The sequence below is a fragment of the Apteryx rowi genome, unplaced genomic scaffold (assembly GCF_003343035.1).
Source record: "Apteryx rowi isolate R43461 unplaced genomic scaffold, aptRow1 scaffold_43, whole genome shotgun sequence".
Taxonomy (NCBI): domain Eukaryota; kingdom Metazoa; phylum Chordata; class Aves; order Apterygiformes; family Apterygidae; genus Apteryx; species Apteryx rowi.
This window is the reverse complement of record NW_020450683.1, coordinates 3544120-3566488: the sequence shown is the minus strand read 5'-3', so window position 1 is coordinate 3566488 and position 22369 is coordinate 3544120. Positions and strand designations below refer to the sequence as shown.

Sequence of the window (22369 nt, the reverse complement as noted above, 5' to 3'; positions counted from 1 at the left end):
AACACGAGATCACAACTTCTAAATTTTTTTCATTTTTGTTTTCCAAGCATCCAGAAATAATGAATTGTGCTTCATGAGAAATTTCTTCAAGTTTGCTTAAAATGGTTTTCCCTCTGATTGGTAGCATAAGGACACTTCAAGAAAATACTCAAATAAAAACTGTAAAAAAAACTTCTGCATTTTGACATGGCACCTTAAAATAAAAGCTCCCACCCAAATAAAATAGTTACAAGTTTCTCTCCTCTTCTCTTTCACTGGGGACAAGCAACATATGAGAACACTGAGACCCTTTGAAAACAGCCACAAAGTAATGACTTCAAAAGATGTTTATTAAAAAACTGGACATTACAAGAGGACCAGTAGAAAACAAATTATACAATGCATGCGCAGTTTCCAGTACACTGTATAGAACAAGAGAGAAGACTGCAAATACATGTGCCACACCCACCTGAAATTTTGGTATGCATGTATTCCACTCCTCAGATCACATGCCACGACAGGCAGATGCTGGAGCTTTTCTAGGAGAAGACAGTTAATCCGTGGTATTTTTTACATTTACTGCAAAAGTATAGAGTGTATACAAAGTTTTAATAACAGCTAAAATGAGATTCACATTCAAGAATTTCTACATCACTTTTTTTTTTTAAGTTATGGCATTAGTAGCAGTACTATTAGTACTTCCTAAAAATATATTTTTTTTTGCTTCAAGTTCATCTGGATTTCAAGTTCTTATGCTGCATTATGCCCCATTAATAATACAATCTTGCTTTCTACACGATTCTATCTAGCAAAGCATATCTGAGACTATTTGCTGTGTTATTACCCAAGTCAGAAATCCAAGGTCTTAAACACCTGTCAAAATAAGATTTAAAGGCAAGTCCTTTGTAACCTAAATCAGAGAATCGAGATACATACTAGCTAAAGCTTCCATTAGGCTTCAGAACAAATGCTACCTAAACTTGACTGAAAACAGGAATCCCATTACTTGTCTTTAAAGCACAGCTAATAGAAAGCACYTTTTCCTTATCATAAAGCAGAGAGTGGTATTTGTCAGAAGTCTATATATAGACAGAAATAAATGAGCACTAGCAACAAGATACTTTTAGCAATAAGCCCTATACAGACACTAATTCTCAATTAGGAAAATATATACAGAAAATAAATCACTGAACAGACTGAGGAACAGACCCAGATGCAAAGTGTCCAAAGGGTTGAGAATACTTAGGAAAAGGCTAAAAATCTAATTCTCAGATTGGTGTCTTTTCCTCCCCAATGCTAAAAACACGCTCTGTTTCTTTAGTTCGTCATGGTATCAGCAGCTTTCTGATCGTTCCGAGATCTAAGAAATATTTAATGAATGTATTAGAAAAAGTCAGAACATATTAACTATTGAGGGCTTGGTTGTCCCCCCCACTTTTAAACTCACCTTCTTTGTTGCAGAGCAGCTCTTAGATATGCTGTAACTAAAGACAGACATTTTTATCAACACCAAAATATTAACTGAGAACAGAGGAAACCATGGCCAAAAAGCTCACGGCACCTAAGCCTTCCTCAGACATGTCAGACTACAGGAATTTGAGACGAGTACCTGCCATTAGCATTCATATCGCAAGTCCAAGCTTTAGTGCCCATCACAGTGGCTTTCATAATCTAAAAACAGACCAGAGTTGAAATAATTAAGACTTCATACAGGAGGAAGGTATTATAACACAGTACAGGTTCTCTAATCCTACATCAAGACAAATAGGAAGCTGGCATTTACCAGATAGAAAAGCAGCAAACAAGATTTTTCTTGTAAATGTTAAAATAATGTGAATAAAACAGACTTCATAATCCAAGGAAAGTTTCTGCTGCCCTATTCATTACTGTGGTCAAGAACTTCACTGAAATGACCAGAGTTTGTAACTTAAATATGAAACTAGCTAAAAGTGTCACAAACACAAGCAGTATAAAAAAAATGCAGATAGAATTAGAAGGATTTACATTATTATCCTGCATCTCTAGAATTGTAAAGGCAAAGGTAAGTCAAGTGAAGCAAGACATTTGTTTTACATGCTATCAAGCATCCTGAATTACTGAGGTATGCTTGGAAAGATCCTGGTCAGTTCTTAAAAATATGCTAAAACTATTTCAAACTGTACAGTTGCCTATAAACTAAAACAAGGGGCTTAAGATTGAATCTGGAAGCTAGAAAGCAGGCAAAGGTCAGGTGAGTTATTGCTTCACCTCATTAAAAAATGTGACATCCTGCCAGAGTTAGTTTAAGCTATTTTAGACTTCAGTCTCTGATTACCAATTTGTATAAGGCTTGGTCCAGGATAAATGAATAAATAGCTATGTTTATTGGCTTTAATGTTTAGGCTTTTTTTCTGTTTTATTTATTTTTTCCTACTGTATTTTGGAAAATTCTTTTAAGCACACACAATACAAAAAACTCAACTACTATGGAACAGATTATTTTTTCAAACTGCCTATTAAGGAGACAGGAACTGTTCAGTCAAAAATGAATCAACCTAAATATTCTGAAGATAAAATGGAATGCAATAGTCACTTCAACATGTCTATATAGGCATTTCATAAAGTCCTACTGCTGTGACATTAACTGGCATTTACTTACTCTTCTTTTTAGACAAATCTACTAGAACAGGCAAGGTTTTAAAAAACGAAATGAATCTGATGTACTCACATGAATGACAAACACCCAGGCTGCAAGTTTTCTTGTTGCCTACAGAAGTCCAAGTGATAACACCTGCCAACAAGGCACAGCAGGAGGCAAAGCATCACCAAACTCCACTGGGAGCACCTTCTAAGCATAATGGCCCAAAGAAGTGAAGGCACAAAAAGACCACCAATTTTGGAGAAATTATGAGTTTCTAGATTCCTCAAGAGCTATCTGACAGCTGTGATCGCAACATGCTATTTCCCTAAAAAAGGAATGAAACCAAAGAAATCTTCCTTTCTTGGACCCTAAGGAGATAAGAGTTTGCTGAGACATATTGCAAAGCTAGTCTGATGAGCCAGCCCAGGCTCAAGAGAGATCAAGGGATCTAGAAGAAAAACCATTCCCTCAAATGGTTTCAGCCAAGCAAATTAATTGTCCCATAAAGAAGCAATAGCTGATGAGCATCTGTCACAGAAGCATCAGTCTCATTCCTTCATCACTTACTGTCCTCCAAGTAACAGAGCAAAGCCATGATCCAAAATAAGTGAGCAATATCCTTGTCTGACTCTCAAAACACAGAGCAGTGACATTTCCTTTTGAAAGGCAACAAAATGCCTGGCAGTGAAAAAAAAAATAAAGTGAAAACAAACAAAAAGAACAAAAAAGGAAGTCGTATCTCCTTTAAGCAGTACATGTATCAAAGAAAGTTTTTAAAGTGGTCTGCAAAGCTTACATAACATGTATCAGGTAGACAGAAGTCTGAATATCTGATATCCTTAGAGACACARAGCATGTCTACACCCATACCTGTGGTTAGGCATTAGATCCTACTGCTCGACAATGGATAGTTCTTTTTGTTACCTTCTCAAGATATGCTGGGACTCATGCTCACAGCTCCTCTTCCATCATGACTGGCTCATGAGTACACAGGACTGAGCACAGGTAGCGCCAGCTCAAGCCCTCATCCRTGTAAAGTCCTAACAGAGAGAAAACACTGGAAGGGCTGAGGAAGAAGAGTGCGACTGCAGGAATGGATATGTGAACAAAAGATTTAAAGAGCTCTTTTGATAAGTAGCTTCCCAGTATTTAAATGACGGTCAACGTGTATATGCATACTACATGCAACTTAAGGCAGGAACACCCACTAGCAATTACCTTCAGTCTCACTTCATACCTACAGATAGTCTGTAGGTATAAAGCTCACTTAAAGCAAGCTGAACTCTACATCTAACCTAACTCTATGGGTCATAAGAAGTGTAATTTGCATCAAACAGCTGATTATCATACCTAGGACCAGACAGACAGTATGAGCTGAAGTTTAGGACTGGTGAATAAGCTTGTCCCCAAAGGGGAAAGAAGAGCAAGACTGAACCGTAATTTCTGAAGCAGTTAGCTTCAAGTGAGCTAACAGAACAAAATCCCAGAGCCAATAAAGGCTTGATATACTCCCTTCTGCTATCTCTTGCACAATTCTGGCAGATGGAAATTATTCTGAGGCTGGAACTCAGGAGCAAGCTGCAGTCTGACACTAACAAATTCCACAGATGGACCTGCGGCTCCCTTTTGGTCATGAGGGAAAGGTGCCAAGAAATCACAGGGTCACATCTTTAATGTGTGCATAACTGTACCATCAAATAACTAATTTAATCATAGACATTAAACCCATTAGCAAGACAGCACTCCAGAGCGAAAAAGACTTCAACAGAAGTCTTTAGAGTCACTGAAGCAACATCCAAGACATGCAGTGACACCTCAAACATTCTTTAGCACAGCCATACCTCAGGCGTTAACTGAGGCTCAGTAAGTGATATCAGGAGATTCTGCCAGTATCCATGGAGAAAAACCCACCGAAGGTAGTAAGAGGGCTGACAAGCTTTTACTTATTGCAAACATAAGTTGGGTACAAGGCCGGAAGGCTAAGTTCTGAGAAGCCATCATGAGAAGAGGAAAAGGCCACAGTCCAAAAGAGGAAGCACAGATAAACAAGCAAGAACTCCACAGCAAAACATATCAAGAGGAAAAAAGCACAACTTAAGACAAGAGCAGGAAATTCCCTCTCACCAGGCTCTTCAGAGGAACCGGAAAGGAACCACATATACTGGGCCTTAACATGCTTGTGAACAAAGCAGGAGAAGCAGCAGGTATAGGTGACTATCAATACTGCAAATGTAAAAAATAACCCTTCTGTCTCATATGATAAAGCATATGGTAGATGTTCCCGGGAACCATTTAAGCTCAGAAGAGAACCACTATAAGCACTAGACATATCCCTAGTAGTAAAGGAACTTGTAAGATGAAAATACATGTAAATTAAAGCCTGGAAAGGGAATAAAGGAATAAGGAGATACTACTGAGGTTTTATCTTCTAGAATGTGAATCTTTGCTGGGAAAAGCCACTTAATTGTGGAATTCCAGAAAACATGGAAAATGGTTTTAAGTATCTCCACAGATGCGGAACCAGGAATTCCATTTATGTATACAGTCAGCCCTCTAATTTGGGGGGGGGGGAATAAAAAAACCAAAACACCCTGCAGATGCGGGGACACAGACAAGGTTTTATGTTGAGCCACCTCACGTCCTCAGGTTTCTGAGATCAAGCACAATATGAATATGATCATATTGCTTTCAAGGCCAGATCTAAGCAGGAAACAGCTTAGATACTTTTGTGAATGACCTGACATAATATAGCCTTATTAGACCCGAAACACATGACAATGCAGTGCAGCTAGCCACAGTTTAGTAGGACCTTAACAGCTCCATGCAGGCTCCCTCAGGTAACCCTTCTTCACCTCCTTATCACATTCCATAATAACAGCATTATTCAAGACATTCCTTCTCACAACTGTCTAGATATTATGGTTTGATAAATTTGTGTATTTTTTTCTACACTCTGGAATTTTGTACTGTTTGATTTAGAACTTACTAATACTTCCACATCCAGAATACTAGCAAAATATMAGAATAAAAAAAACAAGCTGGGAAAGCAAAACTTTTACCACTGCAAGGGGTTCTAAGGCCAATAAAGAAAAGTAACACCAGTATCTTACCAATCTTCATCTTCCAAGGGTCTGCCCCTCTCTATCCATAAGATGCAATACTACGCAGTTCTTAGTGAGAGGATCAATGAACAAAACAAATACCAGAATTACTCTTTTCTATCTTCCTTCTTCTCTCAATCCAAATCATACACTAAAAATGTAGGCACTGAACTGTTTCTGGGAATATGACTGATTATCATTCTATTCTGCCTTTCTTGTCACATGGTATCACAAAAATTCATGTTATCCTTGCAAAGAAACAAGTTTCTCAGAATGCACACTGAGAAGACCCAGGTGTCCCACAGAAAGGTGTTTTCAAGCAAATGTAGTAGGCAATGATATAATTACTTCTGTTTCACTTCCACTAAAAGCTAATTAAGACTCAAGCTTCCCAAACACTTCCAGTTAAAAGTACACAAACTCAGGAGAAACCATATTCAATGTGGTGTTTTTTCTAATGTTTGCAAGGAGAATCAGTTGTAAAATATGTAGGTATGAGCCAAGCCTTCTGACAGAGTGCTGACTGCAGTGCACGATGAACCACAACCACCGTTGAAAGGGATGGAGGCTAAGTCCAGGAAACCTATAAAACACTTAGAAAGGGAAAAATATTTTTAAAAACACAACAACAAATACTGAAACAAACCAGAGATTCCTATAATCATCTATATTCATTTCTSTTCCTGTCAGGTACTTTTTAACTGGGGTTGCAAAAGGGACATTAAAGAGTCATCAGTCACTCCAGAAYGCCCATCAACTAGAAGACTCAGCTGAACAGCACTACCTATTAAAGCCTTAGCTACAGCACAGTATTGGAATGCCAAAATTTCTTAAATCAGAATACAACTCAAATTTGTGTATTAAACTCTAAGAAGCATTTAAAAAAATACTTCAAATAAAAACTCTGCTTGACCTATTCTAATTCAAAAAGCATTCGGCCAAAATTAACTTTGATGTGAGCAGCAAAGTACAGCTGCTGATTATACAGGGCAAAATTTAACCAAGTTTACACTGATACCAAGTTTACAAACATACTACACAGCACAAGAAACCATGATGCTATTGATATTTGTGTGCTACTAATCCCTTTCCCCCATTTACTGTCCTGCAAAACAGCAGCCAACGGATACATCAGTCAATGAAAGCAGTCCTGTGCAGCACAAAAGCTGATGAACACTTCCATTCTGTAAGCCTGCTTCAGTTGCCTGCCATTATCTACAGCATTTCTGCATGCTACAACTGACCGTACAGTACCCACAATTTACTTAAATATTTTACAAGTTTTCCATAAATTCAAAAACATATATAGGATACTACTTATTTGAAGCTGTGATCCAATTTTAGTATAACAGTGTACCTACTGAGACTGTAACACTAGATTGGGCATAAATGCAGTGCTAGGAATCAAATATATTCAAAAAAGCCTGCAATCAAATTTCTTCAGTGGTATAAAGACAGATAACTTACCAGCCAGCTCAGTTCATATGGCATCGTGAATATCCTTCAGGGAATATGAGAGACGAGACGGGAACAGAAGCTAAAACATTATTAGTAGGTAAGAGGGACCAGGCACTTACATACTAAAGATACCAAATGAAAATACGAGGTTTAACTTGTCTGGAGCTTAATTTCTGGTTCCTGTTTAGTCAAGTACCATTTCTAAAATATCTTATTTTATTTACACAAGTAATTGACAGAATAATGATTTTATACAGCCGTAGGCTTTTGCTTTTCCTTTCATTCTACCATCACTCATCATCTTCAAGACAGTAGCAACACACCTGCACTGACTGAATTGTTAAGATGACAGGATTGAACCATATGAGTAAAATGAGCAAAGTGACTATGTTTTATCACATACTACAACTCCATTTTCATCAAGCAATTTTATCACCATAAGTAATTGCAACCATGCCCAGTCTTTTGGTATTAAACCCTGATTAAATTGTTTTCTAGCCAAAGTTTTTCAGTCTCAATTTGGAACAGAGAAGATTTACTGCTTCCTAACAAGCAAGGGCTCTATGTAYCAAGAAAAGGTCTGTCTGGTCCAAATCAGTGTGGCCTTGCCAGTCCCACTCTTCCTCCTGTAGGTCCTCTTGCGTGTTTATATATCACAGTTCTCAGTGCACAGAGGGTTCATAAATTCAGGCATCACCATCTAATTTTCACCTACCAACAGACACAGTATCTGCCAATAGAGAATCAATGTGAATTAGAGAGTCCCCACATTCCTATAATACCAAGAGCAAAGCTCACAGCCTCACAGCTCAACTGTATCTACTGCCAATTCCAGCTTGGTATCCGAAAGATACACAATTTTTAATATTAAAAAGGAGTTGTACCAAATATCCTTGTCATCTGTCCTGTATTAATTTATTCATTGTTGGAAGCATCGTAAGAAATACAGAATGGTTAAAGAGATAGTAAATACACGCTTCTTTGTATTTCAAGCTTGTGGGACCCCAACCTGAGACAGAAGCAGCTATGGCAGACAGCACAGATATAATTATTTACTTGCTACTCTTCTGTTGGTTATCAAGCCTACGAGTAGCATGTCACTTTTGAAAGTTCAGATTTCACACCAGAGAAGAGAGCTGCCATCACTGCCATGATTTTCCATCACTACCATGATCTTTTCCATACATACCTGCAGAGCAGCTTGTCTTGTATCCTTACTCAGAAAGGGTTCACTCATTCTAGTGGGACTAATGGAAATGAAATTGCAGAGGAAGAGGAGGTTAAAATGGAAAGGTACAATCCACTACAAGTGTTCTCTTAAAAAGAAGCAGATATTACCTTCTTAAAAACTGTCTTCTCCCTACCCAAATACTGCTGCCACTTTGTCCCCAATTCTCATATTTAGAAAATTTTAGACTTAAGGACACACGACAGAAAGACTGCATCATTGGACCATATCAAATTTTTTTTAATGCAACTTTGATGCTACTGCATGTGCTCCTTTGACTGCACATGCAAAATTCTCCTGGAACCATTTATTGCGATCTAGGATTTTCAGAGATGTCTTCATATGCCTTTCTACTTCAAAAGTGTGAGATGACTTTACTTGCCTGACTTCTAAATCTCTGAAGTGAAAAGTATCAGGCACTCTAACAAAGCCTATTGTTTTTGTGATGAGCACACTGTTGGGAAGGAAAGCTGACTCTTTCCAAGAGCACACACAGTCCAAATATGTTCTTCAGATACATTATAGGGAGACTCAAGTCAGACAGCAAGATCCTCCAATGTGCTGTCTGAGTACCAGCTGCTGCTACAGCACTGAGTTAGATGGAGCACAGTCCTTCTAAAAGATCTTGTCATGCACGAGAGGTGCCATGCCTTGACATCTTTCCATTCTTTGGGTGGAATGCCCCAACTCACCCACACAGACCTGTGCTGCTTGCTTTACTCCCCATCTTCAGCTGGCAGGAACAGCAGATACTATCTCCAGCATGTGCATCCCACTCAATCACTCATTCTTTCTACTGCTGGTATGTGGGCATTACTGCCAGATTTTTATTTTTATTTTTAAACCTCAAAGGGAAACCTACAAAACAAGAACTTCCCAGCTGTTGTCCTCAACTGGGTAAACATCCATCCTTACCTTCCTGCACTTTAAGCTGAGGACTTGTAATCATCTTACCCATTTCACTGTTTTAGCCTTCTTGCTCAATTTCTGCCAACTTCTTTACGGCCTCCTTGACTTAACTATTCATTCAGGCAGGCACTGGTTACTAGAATAAGTAACAGGGTAACATGGCCACATGCAACATCAAGAAGAGGTAACAGACATGCTCTCAGTTTGTAAATTCAGACTCACTTAAGCATTCCTTTTCTAGAAAGTCACATGCTGATGGGATTCACCAGTAGGTTGTTATATGAGGTTATAGGAGTCACTCTCCTATGGTATCTGCTTGAGACCACAGTTCTTTGAATGAACACCAAAAGCAGTATTCTGGCCCTTCCCTAGCTATCATTCTTAACCCCATTAAAAAACTGCACTAAAACCAAACCAGGAAATAAAATTTTAAGYGTTAAACCAGATCAGTTCCCCAATGCAGCCTACAGCACTAGCACAAGAAACGCCTGCATTAGAAAGGACTGTTTCTTGCACTGGCAAACTCAAACATTTGTAAAACCGTACCAGTAGATACTCATCTATTTTAGATGAGATGAACTATTGTTTGGAAGAACTTCCATCTCAGCTAGATAGCTTGTCAAATGTGGGCACCTGAAAATTAACTGTCTAAACTAGAGCTGATGGATACACCTTGGTCCATAATCCAATATGAATTAAATCATATTACCATTATTATTTCTGCTAAATACCCTGTTTTAGGCCTACAGCACAGCACCACACACCAGAATAATTCTGGAAGAGGAAACAGGAAAAAGGGAAAGCCAGGCTAGTTCCAAAGTTCAGAGCAAACTCTAATACTTGGCTGCTGAAGTTTCTTCAGATAAACAGGTCTTTCAGTCTAAACCAAGTCAGGACGAACTTCCCAGAGTTGACCAAGAGAAAAGAAGGAGTTATACTACTATATAGTATGATCCAGAACTTATATATTCCAATAAACCAAGGATATTAGGGCAATATGCCTCTTTAGCATCTGTAGTAGGCTTGCACTTGTACATGATACAAGTGTGAGATAGGCACACTATCTCAATTTATTTTCCTGGAACACTGGATTCAGCAAATGTGCAGTTCATCACTTCATACCGGTTAATGTATGTGGTTAATGTGTGTTAATGTACTGGTTAATGTGCATCATTTCATACTGGCTAACTGACACCTATGTACGATGTTAGGAAGGGCAGGACAGGCATAAACTGTATGGGTTTTGTTCTGCTGTTAAGTTACAGCAAAAAAATTTTGGCTTAAAAGCCAAAATGCAAAAGCATAGAGGCAGGGAGAAAAGGTCTATTTGTGTAAGATAATGGCTGTGTGCATGTAGTTTCACACTGCGGTTTCATTGAAAGGAAATGGGTGGTTAAGAGATGAATAAATATTCATCTAAAACACCACACTGTTGATGAAAAGTAAGGTTTTACTCACCTCTGAAAACTATTTGACCATCTTCCTGTTATGGCTGTACTTTAATAGATGGGAATTCTTAAAGACTCTACAAGTTGCATGGTTCAGTGCTGCTTTTATAGTGGTATGGTGACACTATGGCAAATTCCAGTGACAACATAAAAATACAATGCAAAAAAACTTGGGGTATGCTTGAGTTAACCATATTCATATGCTTGCTGATTAAGGATTTGTTCACAAACCCAAAATAAAATACATTTTTGAGAGTTCTCCTATACAAAGCCCACTTCATGCCAGAGAGAAGGGCTGCAGAAGGAAGACAGTGTGATAATGAGAGTGGCAAGATCCCTAAGTTCACTGTCACTCTCTTCCACTGAGAACTCTCCTGGAGGTCTCTGAACCTATGGCTCTCTGGAGCACACTGTACGCATCTCGTAGCTCTCCACAATACAGAGTCAGAGTCTGTGGACAGTAAGCCGAAAAGATTAGACGCTACTCTTGTACTTCATATGTTCAAGCATTACTGCCACTTCCTGTGCAGTAGGAAGTCTCCCATTGCTAGTGAGAAATGAATGAATTCAACTTTGTTCATGAGAAGGACTTATATACAATCAAATACAAAATATTTATTCTGGACAGCCAGAGCAAGCTACATACTTCACTGCTAAGACTTGCATAAGTGAGAATAAACTCCATTAATGAAGAAAATTACTGGTTAACAATAAAAGTACTGTCATTTTAATATATAGCTTTCTTTTTCGTGTTTTCCTAAAGGTCAATCTTTCTGTAGAAGTATTTGGTAGAAATCTTTCCTAGCTAATTCACCTCAACTCTTCCCTCTCATATAAATATCACTGACAGGAGCCAACAGAAAGTTTTTATGCTAGAAATACTGGATTTGTGGACACATGCTTTCAGTTATACATGCTAGTCAATACCAAAAATTTAACAATTTTTCTCCGTCTGTCAAAATTCTCTGTCTTGCAGGGAAAGTCATCATGTAAACCTAAGTTATCATATCTCAACTCTGAAGCATTTAAATTTATGGCTATTATATAACTAAAGAACAGAAAAATCTAAACTGGTGTAAAAGTCCAAGTGAAAACAGTAAATTAAAGGAATAAGTATTCTAAATATTGCCTCTGAGAAGGAGGATGGAGATTCCAGACAAGGGATTTGACTCTAAACTCTCAACGTTATACTCTAAACTTCGTGCTATAACAGAAAATCACTGACGTTTAATATATTTCTTAAATGTATTCAAATTTAACTAGATGTCCATTATTACTATTTCCTGTTTTGTTTTGTTTTTTTTTGGGGGGGGGGGGGGGGGAGGGAGAAGCAACCACTAAGATACATGTATTTACCTGTTACCTGGGTTCAAATATCCCTGACTGACAGAGTCATCTCACTCTTGAAACATCTGATGGCCTCAGGAGGTTCTCAAGCTGAAAGTGATTCTATAACACGTTTCATTTGATACAGCCCATTAAATGTCTTAGAACACATTTAAAAAGCAAAAAAGAGAAGGTTTAGCCAAGTGTGAGGTAAGTACTAGACAGCAGCCCTGGTGGTATGACAGCTAATCGCACCAACTATTAGCTGGACAAATGCATTGCTTTTCCTGTGTGTAAAAACATTGCTATTCTCGCACTACACTTCAAGATTTTTTAATACACTATAAAAATCACTTTCAGATAATCAAGTACTTGCATGTTAATATCTCACTTCAGCAGCTTCTATTGATACAGCTAGACATCTGATGTTCCTTAGGTGCTTCTATTTTAAACCTCAGTTCAGTTACTAAAAGAATTTTGAAACTATTTCCAGTGAAAAGGAAAAAAMAAACAAACAAACCCAACATTCAACATTCTTGAAACTGCCTCTCACATCTGAACAGTCTTCTGAAATTTGGAGGATACATCTTCACTGCAGGTACCCTAATCTGGCCCAGTGAAATAGGTTTAATTTATGGCCTTTAGACTTCCCATGCTACACTGCATACCTTTTTGAATACACTCATAAGGCATGCAGTTGAAGACACCTTTTTGATACGTGAGGAGAGACTAAAAACTATACAACTAAGAGTCAAATAGCAAATAAAAGAGAAAAAAGCCCATTTAGTTTTATGGATCTCAGCTACAGAATTTACAAAGGGGGAAACAAATGGTGAAATATTTCATGTTCACAAAGAACACAAAAGAAAATGTACATATTTTAATGTTGCRTTGACATGAAGAATAATGTATGCTTATTTGCATAAAATGGACTAGTTAAAAGCAAAATTAACTTCACTAAAACACAAATGTCTACATTCCTGTGTAAAAAATATGGTTGAGAAATGCTGACATAATTAGTAACTTAAGAAAAATCTTATGCTTCATATAGATAAGGCAGTAATATCAAAGAAATGCAAACAAAAAAATCCTACAGTATTTTATGACATTTAAGTACAACAGCACAAAATTCATATGAAAAATAACAAGGTCCATACAAACAAAATTTGAACCTTGCAACTGAACTTTGTATTTGTGGCTTGCTAGCTATACAGATCCAAGATACTGCAGGCTGCTGCCGCAGATAACACTTTTTCTCTCTGTCTCTCTCTCCAAGCAAAGATGAGCAGATGCATATATCCAATCAAAGAAGAGACAGTAAAGAAAAATCAGAAGAGAGAAGCTATCAATTAAGGCGTTAAGTGTCTTCATTTCTCAGGAACCTTAAATTCATGTCTTTACCAGTATTAATCGGCTTGTACAGTGCCACAGAGTAATGAGAACAGCAAGCAACAAGTTTGCTTCATTTTAACATGGGGTAACAACTCTGGTGGCGGAACACTGCTCTAAATCAGAACGAGGGAAGTAGTTGAGATCTTTTGAGAGCGTGCAAGTTCACTATGGAACACTGCTAAGGACTTAATCTTCAACCTTTACTTTTTCCCCAAGCTAAGTGTTTAGTTCTGCAACGTTCTCCTAACAAAAAGTCTAACCACAAGTCCTTTCTTTAAAGCGTTTAATAAATTAACATCCTGTGAAGTTAAAACAATTCAAAATCAAAGTTATCCCTGGAAAAGCTACAGAAATCCAACACAAGATGTATTTCTAAGACTGGCCAGCTATGAGTTAGTAGGATTCCTATAGTAAACCTCCAAACAATATCTAAAGGAAAATGGGCAGGACAGAAAAACAAATATTTGGAAGGAATGCTTATGATTAAGAATGCTTTTTAATGTTGTGTCTAGCAAGAATTCTACTTTTATTTCACAGCTGTTGGAAAACAGAAGACCATTAAAGGTAGCTGCTGGACTGATTTGGAGTAAGCATGATGGAAATATGAACATCTAAATTATCTAAAAACCCTTTTATGATGTATACTACTACAATTTTGACCCCTCAAAAGTGACCTGTAGTCCTTCAATATCCCAGTTAGCTATTATCTTCCTGACCTAACTTTTTAGCATTTTATTAGATCTTTGGATTCTCAGCTTTAGAGGCTCATGAACACCTTGCCAAATATCTTTTAACTCTGATTTTTTGTGAAACAGCCTGAAGTACACTTCAGATTTGGGTTCAGAACAGAACCCACACTGCAGCAAAAGCAGATGTAGGAACTACCTGGAAAATGACTATGCTTGCAAAAATAGAAAGCAAAAAGAATTCAGAGTTCTTTTACTTTTCCTGGAGAGGTACAAAGCAAGTTTTGTACACAAGTGACTGCAAACTACATGTCTGACTACAACCATCCTTGCCAATAATTATCTTTTTGTCAAAAAGGATCAGCTGTATGTATGTTCTTGAGTTGCTCCATTTCTCAGTAGTGGATTGTTCCATAAATCTGACAGGTTTAAACCTATCTACTGTTGCTACTGCAAATCACGCTGCCATTCTCATATACAGAAGATGATGATGCCCAATATGAAGTGTGCTGTGGACGTGGCCATGTTAGCTTTTCTTGCTTTTTAGTAGATCTGCAAGCACTTAATGCTAATTTAATAGAACTGGGAAAATTCTGAATGAATATTCCACTGATTCTTCAGAGTTTGAGGTAGCCAAGTCCATTTAAACCTGACCCAATCTCACAAGTTATTTCAACTGAGACTAAGTAGTTTTAACTTTTGTAAGCTGTTATAATTTGACACTTACAGGGAAGGGAAAAAATAAAAAAGAAAAAAGGACTAGATTAGAAGTAGCCTTTTATATACTATCCAGCACTGCTAAGATATACTGAAGGCTCAATTCTTCCCAACACAGTCTAACTCCCTTCTGTCTCTCAGGGAAGGCAATCAAGCACTAGATTATGAAATTTTCCAAGAAAGTTGGTCTTAGCATTGCTAACAGTTTGACATATAATGAAGTACTTCAAATTGCTAAACTAGAAAGAAGTAATTTACAGCTGAACATTTTGAGCACTCTTTTCAGGAAAGGGCAGAGGAAGGTCTCTATTGGTTCTCCCACACCCCAAGTAAGTCCTCTGAGATCCCATTTTACAGGTTGCATCAATTTTGATGCACCTAGTCCACCTTCTGAAGGCGCCAAAATTCTCTGCTGTCAGTTTTGAATACTGATCATGTGACAGTTGTTAACTGGAAAATAGATTTGCGCACAGAAACTGTACAAACTAACTAAGCTGGACTGCATTGCTTTAGTTTATAATACAAGTACTTAAAATAAAGCTTTTTTAGCGAGAAAGCTTTTTGCTGCACCCAAAACAATTTTTTATAATAAAAAGCACTTTTAAAGACACTGTTGTACAGTTCTGTCATCAAGCTTAAGAAACTGTTTACTCAGTGCTTCGAGGAAATATTTCGAGGAATATAAGCAAGACTAAAAAGTCTTCATAAAAACCTCTTAATGAGGATTACTGTGTAAACCAAAAGCCCAATTCACTCTGCGAAAGTCACTGACACGTACCTGCTTCCACAGACACGCACCTGCTTCCACATCGGGGGAGCCTTTGAAACAGGAGGAGGTCCTCTTTTGAGCACTTGCTTGCCCAAGGGAATGTAGCCTCTTTCTCTCTTAAGGTATCAAGGTATGGAAAAGTGCCCTCTAGTGACTAAAAACATGACCCAGTTTAGGTTTCAACTTACTTATTCAGTAAGTACATTGTAAGGGTTTATATGTAAAGCTTTAAACGAAGCAAAATCCTGTAACAAGCAGGAAGATTCCTCAAGTTATATTACTTAACTTTTCTAGGTAGCTTATTGGTATCAAACATGTCTATACATCCCAGCACACAAAACCATTACCTTCTTTCACTGAACACTGCCAAAAGTACTCCCGATGCTCAGAAGCTCTTGATGAAACTCAGAAGCTTTTCAGAAGTTGATAGACAAGAACTAATCCTATCTACTAGTCCTTTGCTAGCATGCRGGTATAACGTAAGTAGCAGCCAGACAACAGCCTAACTAGTCTGTGCAAGATGCTAAGTACACTGCTTTGATCTCCTCAACACAGCACTCAAACTGGAAAGGTGAGCAGCGAACAAGTTTAGCAAGATAAAAACAAGTTTTGAAAAGGCCTAAAACTTAGCAGATCTTAGTTCTGTGCAATTCACCAAAGACCAGAGATAGGACATTAGTCAATTTTCAAAAGGATGTACATCCCTTCAACAAAATTTGAGCTGAAGTGTCCCTGTGCACTTATGCATGTGGCCGTAACCAAAGGCTCTCCTATTAGCATAATACAAAGATGTTAAAGCCTGTCCTTTACGCTAATACTGATCATTTGGATCAGACAATTTAGTTAAATTTAAGAAGGAAACGTGGAATCTCCTAACAGATTTAACAGATGGCTTATATGCCTCTCACAAAGCTATTCTTATTTGATGTACAATACCTAGAACCAGTCTGAAGACATCCACAGGACAGTTCACTTTGCATTTAACTAAAAGAATAGTTTATTCCTTTGCACCTAGAAATTTGTCTTAAGAAGTACATCCCAATCTTCACAGCAGAAGACRGTTTGCTTCCAGTACACTTCCCACTCAAAGCAGGATCACAAAAGAGCTCTATAACAAAGATCTGTTGAGGAGTGAGCAGTGCAAGGTCAGTGGATCTGCTTCTTTTCTGGGTGAGGTTTGTACAGAAGGCAAACGAGAGAATTTTCTATTTAAGCATAAGCAGGACCCCTCAAGCTACTGATGACGGGCTTGCTGGCTTAGACTTCCTCAGCTGTAAGGTTTTTCTACCTCTCCTAGAGGCTTGGATCTCTCCTCTTTCCAATACCTTCAAAAGAAGGGATAAGCAGAACACATTTGCTCCCACTCCTCCAACTAGAAATAATCTAAATACCTGAGTGCATGGTCACAGCCAGCAATCCAGTCACAAACAAAGAAAACAGGAAAGGCAGGGAAGACGAGGATACACATTTCATGCCCACTGACCAGCTACTACTGCTACTTGTTCAAGGCGAGGGGGGAGGGCGGGGGCAAGGGAGAAAGAAATTAAAGAATTAATTATAGAACTAACAGGCTCAAGCCTACTGTCTCACAGAAAGAATCAGCTATGCTCAGTTCTACGTTTTATTAGGTAAGGGATGGCATTGAAGACTGATAACTGAATTGGTGGCAACACTTGACATATTGTCAAATTGCTCATAAACAGCTTATGAGGTTGTTTTCAGTTGCTTATAACCAACTTTCCAAACTGTTCAAACTGGAATCTTCCATGCTGAATATCTGCCTCAGCCAAAATATCTGAGAAAAGTCATTTAACTATAATAGTTCTCATGTTGAGATCAACAGAATTTCAACATAACTTGCAAATAAACTGTATAATGACTCTGGTATTTGTATGTTTCAGAACAAAAGTCACTCAGTTAAAATTTGCATGAGAATAAAGATCGCTACAGAGGTTCTTCCCAGCTGACGTATTTTCATAGATGGACAGTACTGAGAGTCAGAGGAACTCCTATGATCTCAGTATTGCTACTGCCAGCACTTGAACAGAATGAAAAGGAGAAAGGAGTGCTCCCAAAAAAACAGGGTCAGGAAAAAAAAAAGGTAATTGTAATCAATTTTGACTGAAAATGCACAAGAACGTGTTCAAAACTTCTGGGCTTATAAAGCAGACATGAAACTTGCAGAGTATTCTTATCCTTTGTGGTGTTTGCTCTTTATGTGATTACAGTAAGAAGTAACACTAATTCTCTACCTCACTTGTTTCATATATTCAATTTTAAAGCCTGGTTACTTAAAATGGGGTTCAACATGGCACCTAACATTGTTTTTCAAAGAATTCTTCCGATGAGTAGTCTGCAGCCAAAAACTGGTTAAAGAAAGCGAAGATAGTAAATATGAAAATTACTGCCTGTGCAAATTTTATTCGGTTCCCAAGTAAATGTATTATGATACTATCTTCAATCATACACTTGCACTGTTTTTAATTACAGGACTTCTAGCCCGTGCAGTGCTTCACTTCCCCCTTTTCTGTGGAAGTTAAAGCAGCACAGTGAACACAGCAGAGAACTTCTAGAGGGAAAGAACTGTTCATTAAGACAGCCGAATGCTCTCCAGAATTACATTTTCTTTCATATTACAGAATTTGTTTGTATTGCATCCTCTCTTATGTTGAAATTGTGCATATATTTTCTGCATGCCCAATTTGTAGTGTCTGAAAGTATGCCTGAGTAATGTCATGTAAGTGGGTATTGATGTAATGGATATTTAAAATTAAAATGGAAATAAAACTCTCTCTCAGAGGCTGCTGTGAAGACTGAAGAAAAAAAAAAAAACATAATTGTGTATACCACACTGACAAGGCACTATAGAAAATTCCATGGGAAAATTAATGAGTAAGACTGTATGGTCACAGGTTCTGAGGAGGAAGAAAAGTGAACCTGTACTTGAAGTGTATGCACAAAGAGGGCAGATCTACAGTTAGGCAGATGGTCTGCTCTTCATTCTTTCTTCCTTTTTCTTTTTTGCATTTAATACAGTTTTGCAGATTATAGCCACAGAAATACATTTTGAAGTTGTGTTTCAAGTTCTTAAAAGTCACTGATAAGAGAATGATGTTTCCGGTTTATGAAAGTATGGTCCATTGTATAATCCTATTCTTATCTCCAAGTTCCACAGGTGCAAATACTAATCTACTTGCTTTGTTTCTATAACATCCTTTCCATCTGCTTAATTTCAAAGACAGTCCACCTGAGCATATTCAAGAAGTCCCACCGAACTTTCTATCTCAGTACTCTATGTGACCATATAGATTGGAGAATCCAGCATTAAAAGAAGAGATCCTCATATTTATGATGTTTAAAGTCTTTTCAATGAAACAGCACCAATGACTGTGTGATCAAAAGCGTTTTCAGAGCAAGGTTTTCAAGCAAGGTTCATCTGAGATTAAGTAAATACCATTTTAAATCTGAGGTTCTTACAAATACCTCTACTCATCAGTAGTATTTCTTTTGTAGTTTGTGTCACTGTTAGCACTGGCATGTTATTAAAATTCTAAGATAAAGAACGACTGAACTTGGAATACTTCTACAGCCTAGTAAACTGTTTCCACTTCTCTGTGCCTTTTAAAGTTCTGCATAAATGTAGAGTCAGGAAAAAAAAAAGGTCTTGACACTCCTGGCTGAGGAAACGTGTAAGAGGACCACATGCCATGAAGGATTCCTCCTATTCAACATATTCAAGTGTTTTAAGTTTGGTCTGACATACTTACAAAATCTCTTCTTCAGCTTTTGTTATTTGTTAACATATCGCTCTCTCCACAAAAACACGATTAACAAAATCTAGTGGTTTTATAATGGGACCAAATACAACAACTGCCCTTTGCTTTAATTGCAATTCTTTCGCAGTAAATGCCTTGTAAGCATCACCACGTTCAATAGATAAATGATCCAAATACATTTTACACTAGTTTTTCATTATTCTTAAGATAAAATTTTATTATTTTACAGAGATCTACTCAGGATTATTTCTTATCAGCATTCTTACACTTCAAAGAAGTGTGCTGTAAATTCTTAGCTTTTTTCATGTTGTTAAAAAAAAATGGGTTTCATTACAGGGGAAAAATTTAAGCATTCAAAACCTTTTATGCTTCCAGCATCCCTGAAATAGCATCTGTTTTTCTTTGAAGCACAGATATTGTGTTATTAATAAATCATCTTTATTTTCAAATTGATTTCAGTTGTAAGAACCTATGCCATGCTCCTCTTGGACATGGACCTGTTGGATTTAAATTCAATTGTTACCTTCAGTTCTTGGAATCTCTCCATGGTAATGGTAGATTTTCAACAAGATTCCAGTGATCAGGTCCGTGGAGTTTATCTCCTCCCTCCTCCCCACCCAAAGCCCTTTGATCTTACTGAAGAAAATTAGAAAGAAAGTTCTCTTACCGATAACTCCAAGGTAACTGTCCCTTGCGAACCCCACCTAGCAAGTCGACATCATGACATGTCAGGTCAGCCTCAACCACGCTTCCCTGATAGTCAGGTAAAAGGAAGGAGTTAAAATACAAAATTGACACTTGCAGATTTCTGGACAACATCAGAAAATGTGATGCAATATATTCTGAACTGCCTTTCAGAGCTTCTGGTAACCTCCGAATTGTTAAAACATTTCTTCAGAGGGATTCTTCCGTTCTAAAATTTCAGGAGTTCCTGATCAATAACCAAATACTGCAGATATACCTTGACCATTTTGTTTGAGTGACATCAAAAGCTTAAATTCCCCTAAAGTAAATCATTTTTTCTACTCCACAGATTTTTATCAACTAAAAATATGCTAAACTTCATCACTCTGGATTTCAAAAGATGTTTCAAGCCAATAGATTACATCTCAAACAGCTTCATTCAAATTCTAAGTTAACAGAAGCTCTAATTTTTGGAAAAACAGGAAACATGTTGGCACACTCTTTCTATAAGGCTCTAAGCCCTTTACAAGTAGTTCACACAAATGACAGAAATCAACCTGGCAAGCCTTCATTATCCAAGTAAACCTTAATCACACAAGTACTCCCACTCAAGTCAAGCATGAACAACGACAGATTTGTAGGACCAGGTCCTTATTATTCTACATATGGACCAAGCTCATTTTTGGCTGACCGTTAAGTCTCATTAAAATTAATTTATCTGCATTAGCTGTAGATGACAGGTTGCCAAAAACACGCTTTACTAAGAAATTTAAGACTCTGGGGTCAACACCTCACATTTATTTTACTGCTAGCCTTATAGTAAGAGTGGTTTGTTTTGTTTTGTTTTCTCTCCTCTCTCTGTGTAGTTCAAAATACAGAAATGGGCTTTGTGTCCAAATCTAGAGTGGACAAAAACGGTCAGCTTTTTATACAGCCACCAAAATTATGTGGTGATCATCTACTTAGACTTCAGAGCTTATTCTGAAAATGCTTAAGCAATGCAGTTGTCATTCTTTCTATTAATCAGACTATAGAAGTTGACTGCTGAAAACAAACAATTGATAGAAAAAATTAATCCTTTAGTGCTTTAAAAAAATGCAAACTATGTTTAATGAATTAGTAAAATTAATATCTGAGTTTTGTAAACTGATATTGTTAATAATATGTTACTACAGACTTGCTTTCACAACAGCTTTAAAAATATTTTGTTCAAAAGTTTTTGAAATGCTAGAAATCTGGCAACCTATATATTTTTTTTTTTTTACTTTTAGTCAAACACTTTATCAATACAGACATTTAAGCAACTGCTATAAATGAGTGATCAAATGATTATTAAAATCCCATTTCATGGCTCCTCCTCCAACGCCAGCAGGACACTCATAAAAGTTTTTAATATTGGTTAGCAAGTTGAAATCCATTTTCAATATACTTTATTCTATGAAAGGATTTTTGCTAAGTTATACTGAAGAAAAGATCAAAACAGATGCACCAGAGTGAAGTTTAAATTTATTTTATGCTTTGATTATATATCAAAATTGTGCTGAGAATATAGTGTAATATTCTTTCCTTGAGTATCTGTCATCAGGCATGCTAGTATTTTCCACTGTGCTACAGTATCTGTTGAAGTTTTTTTTAAATAATTTTGGTAAAGCTCAAGTTCAGTGTACACCACTACTTGACTAAGTTGTAGTACGCGTTATCTTTAAGAATTCAGTAAAACATTTTTGCAAATTTAAATGGTGAATTTGAGTATCCACGAATCACATAAGTCAAAAGAACTTGATATAGCTTGTAAAGAAAACTTTAACTGAATTTCATTGTCAATTGTGGAAAAGTATGGTTCACTTTTCATATTCAATGAAAATATTAAGATAACTGGAGATTTTTGGCAGAAATAAATACAAAATGCAGCTTTATAATTCTTGAGGAAGACAGTTTTAACATTTTTGTTCCTTATTTGCTTTGTAAACATTATAATTGAAGTGTTAGCTTTTTCCCCCTCCCCCATAAACATGCATTGGCATTTCGCCTCCTGGGCTAACACTTGAAATATGAAGTAATACTATCTTCCTTCCAGGGTGCACAGTAATTTAAATTTGATTCYAATTAAGCCTATACCAGATATACCCTATACCAGATCCCCTTCACAATGATTACTGAAATGCAAATACTTATTAGGATTATAGTGTTTTGTTCAATGCCACAAGATATATATGGTAATTTTTCATTAAGACATAAGTACTATGAAGTCATTATTGATAGAACAGCAATCCCTT

General features: G+C 37.1%; 1 long non-coding RNA gene across 2 annotated transcripts; it reads right to left on the bottom strand.

Moving 5' to 3' along the window:
- Nucleotides 1-311: 311 nt before the first annotated feature.
- Nucleotides 312-20060, bottom strand: LOC112971168. 2 transcript variants are annotated; one of them, XR_003255262.1, is made up of 3 exons: nucleotides 16570-20060; nucleotides 15643-15787; nucleotides 312-8405 (listed from the first exon to the last, which is right to left on the bottom strand). It is a non-coding gene; the product is annotated as an uncharacterized LOC112971168 (long non-coding RNA). The 2 variants fall into 2 exon arrangements; XR_003255263.1 differs by lacking the exons at nucleotides 15643-15787; nucleotides 16570-20060 and adding an exon at nucleotides 9341-12040.
- Nucleotides 20061-22369: the final 2309 nt, after the last annotated feature.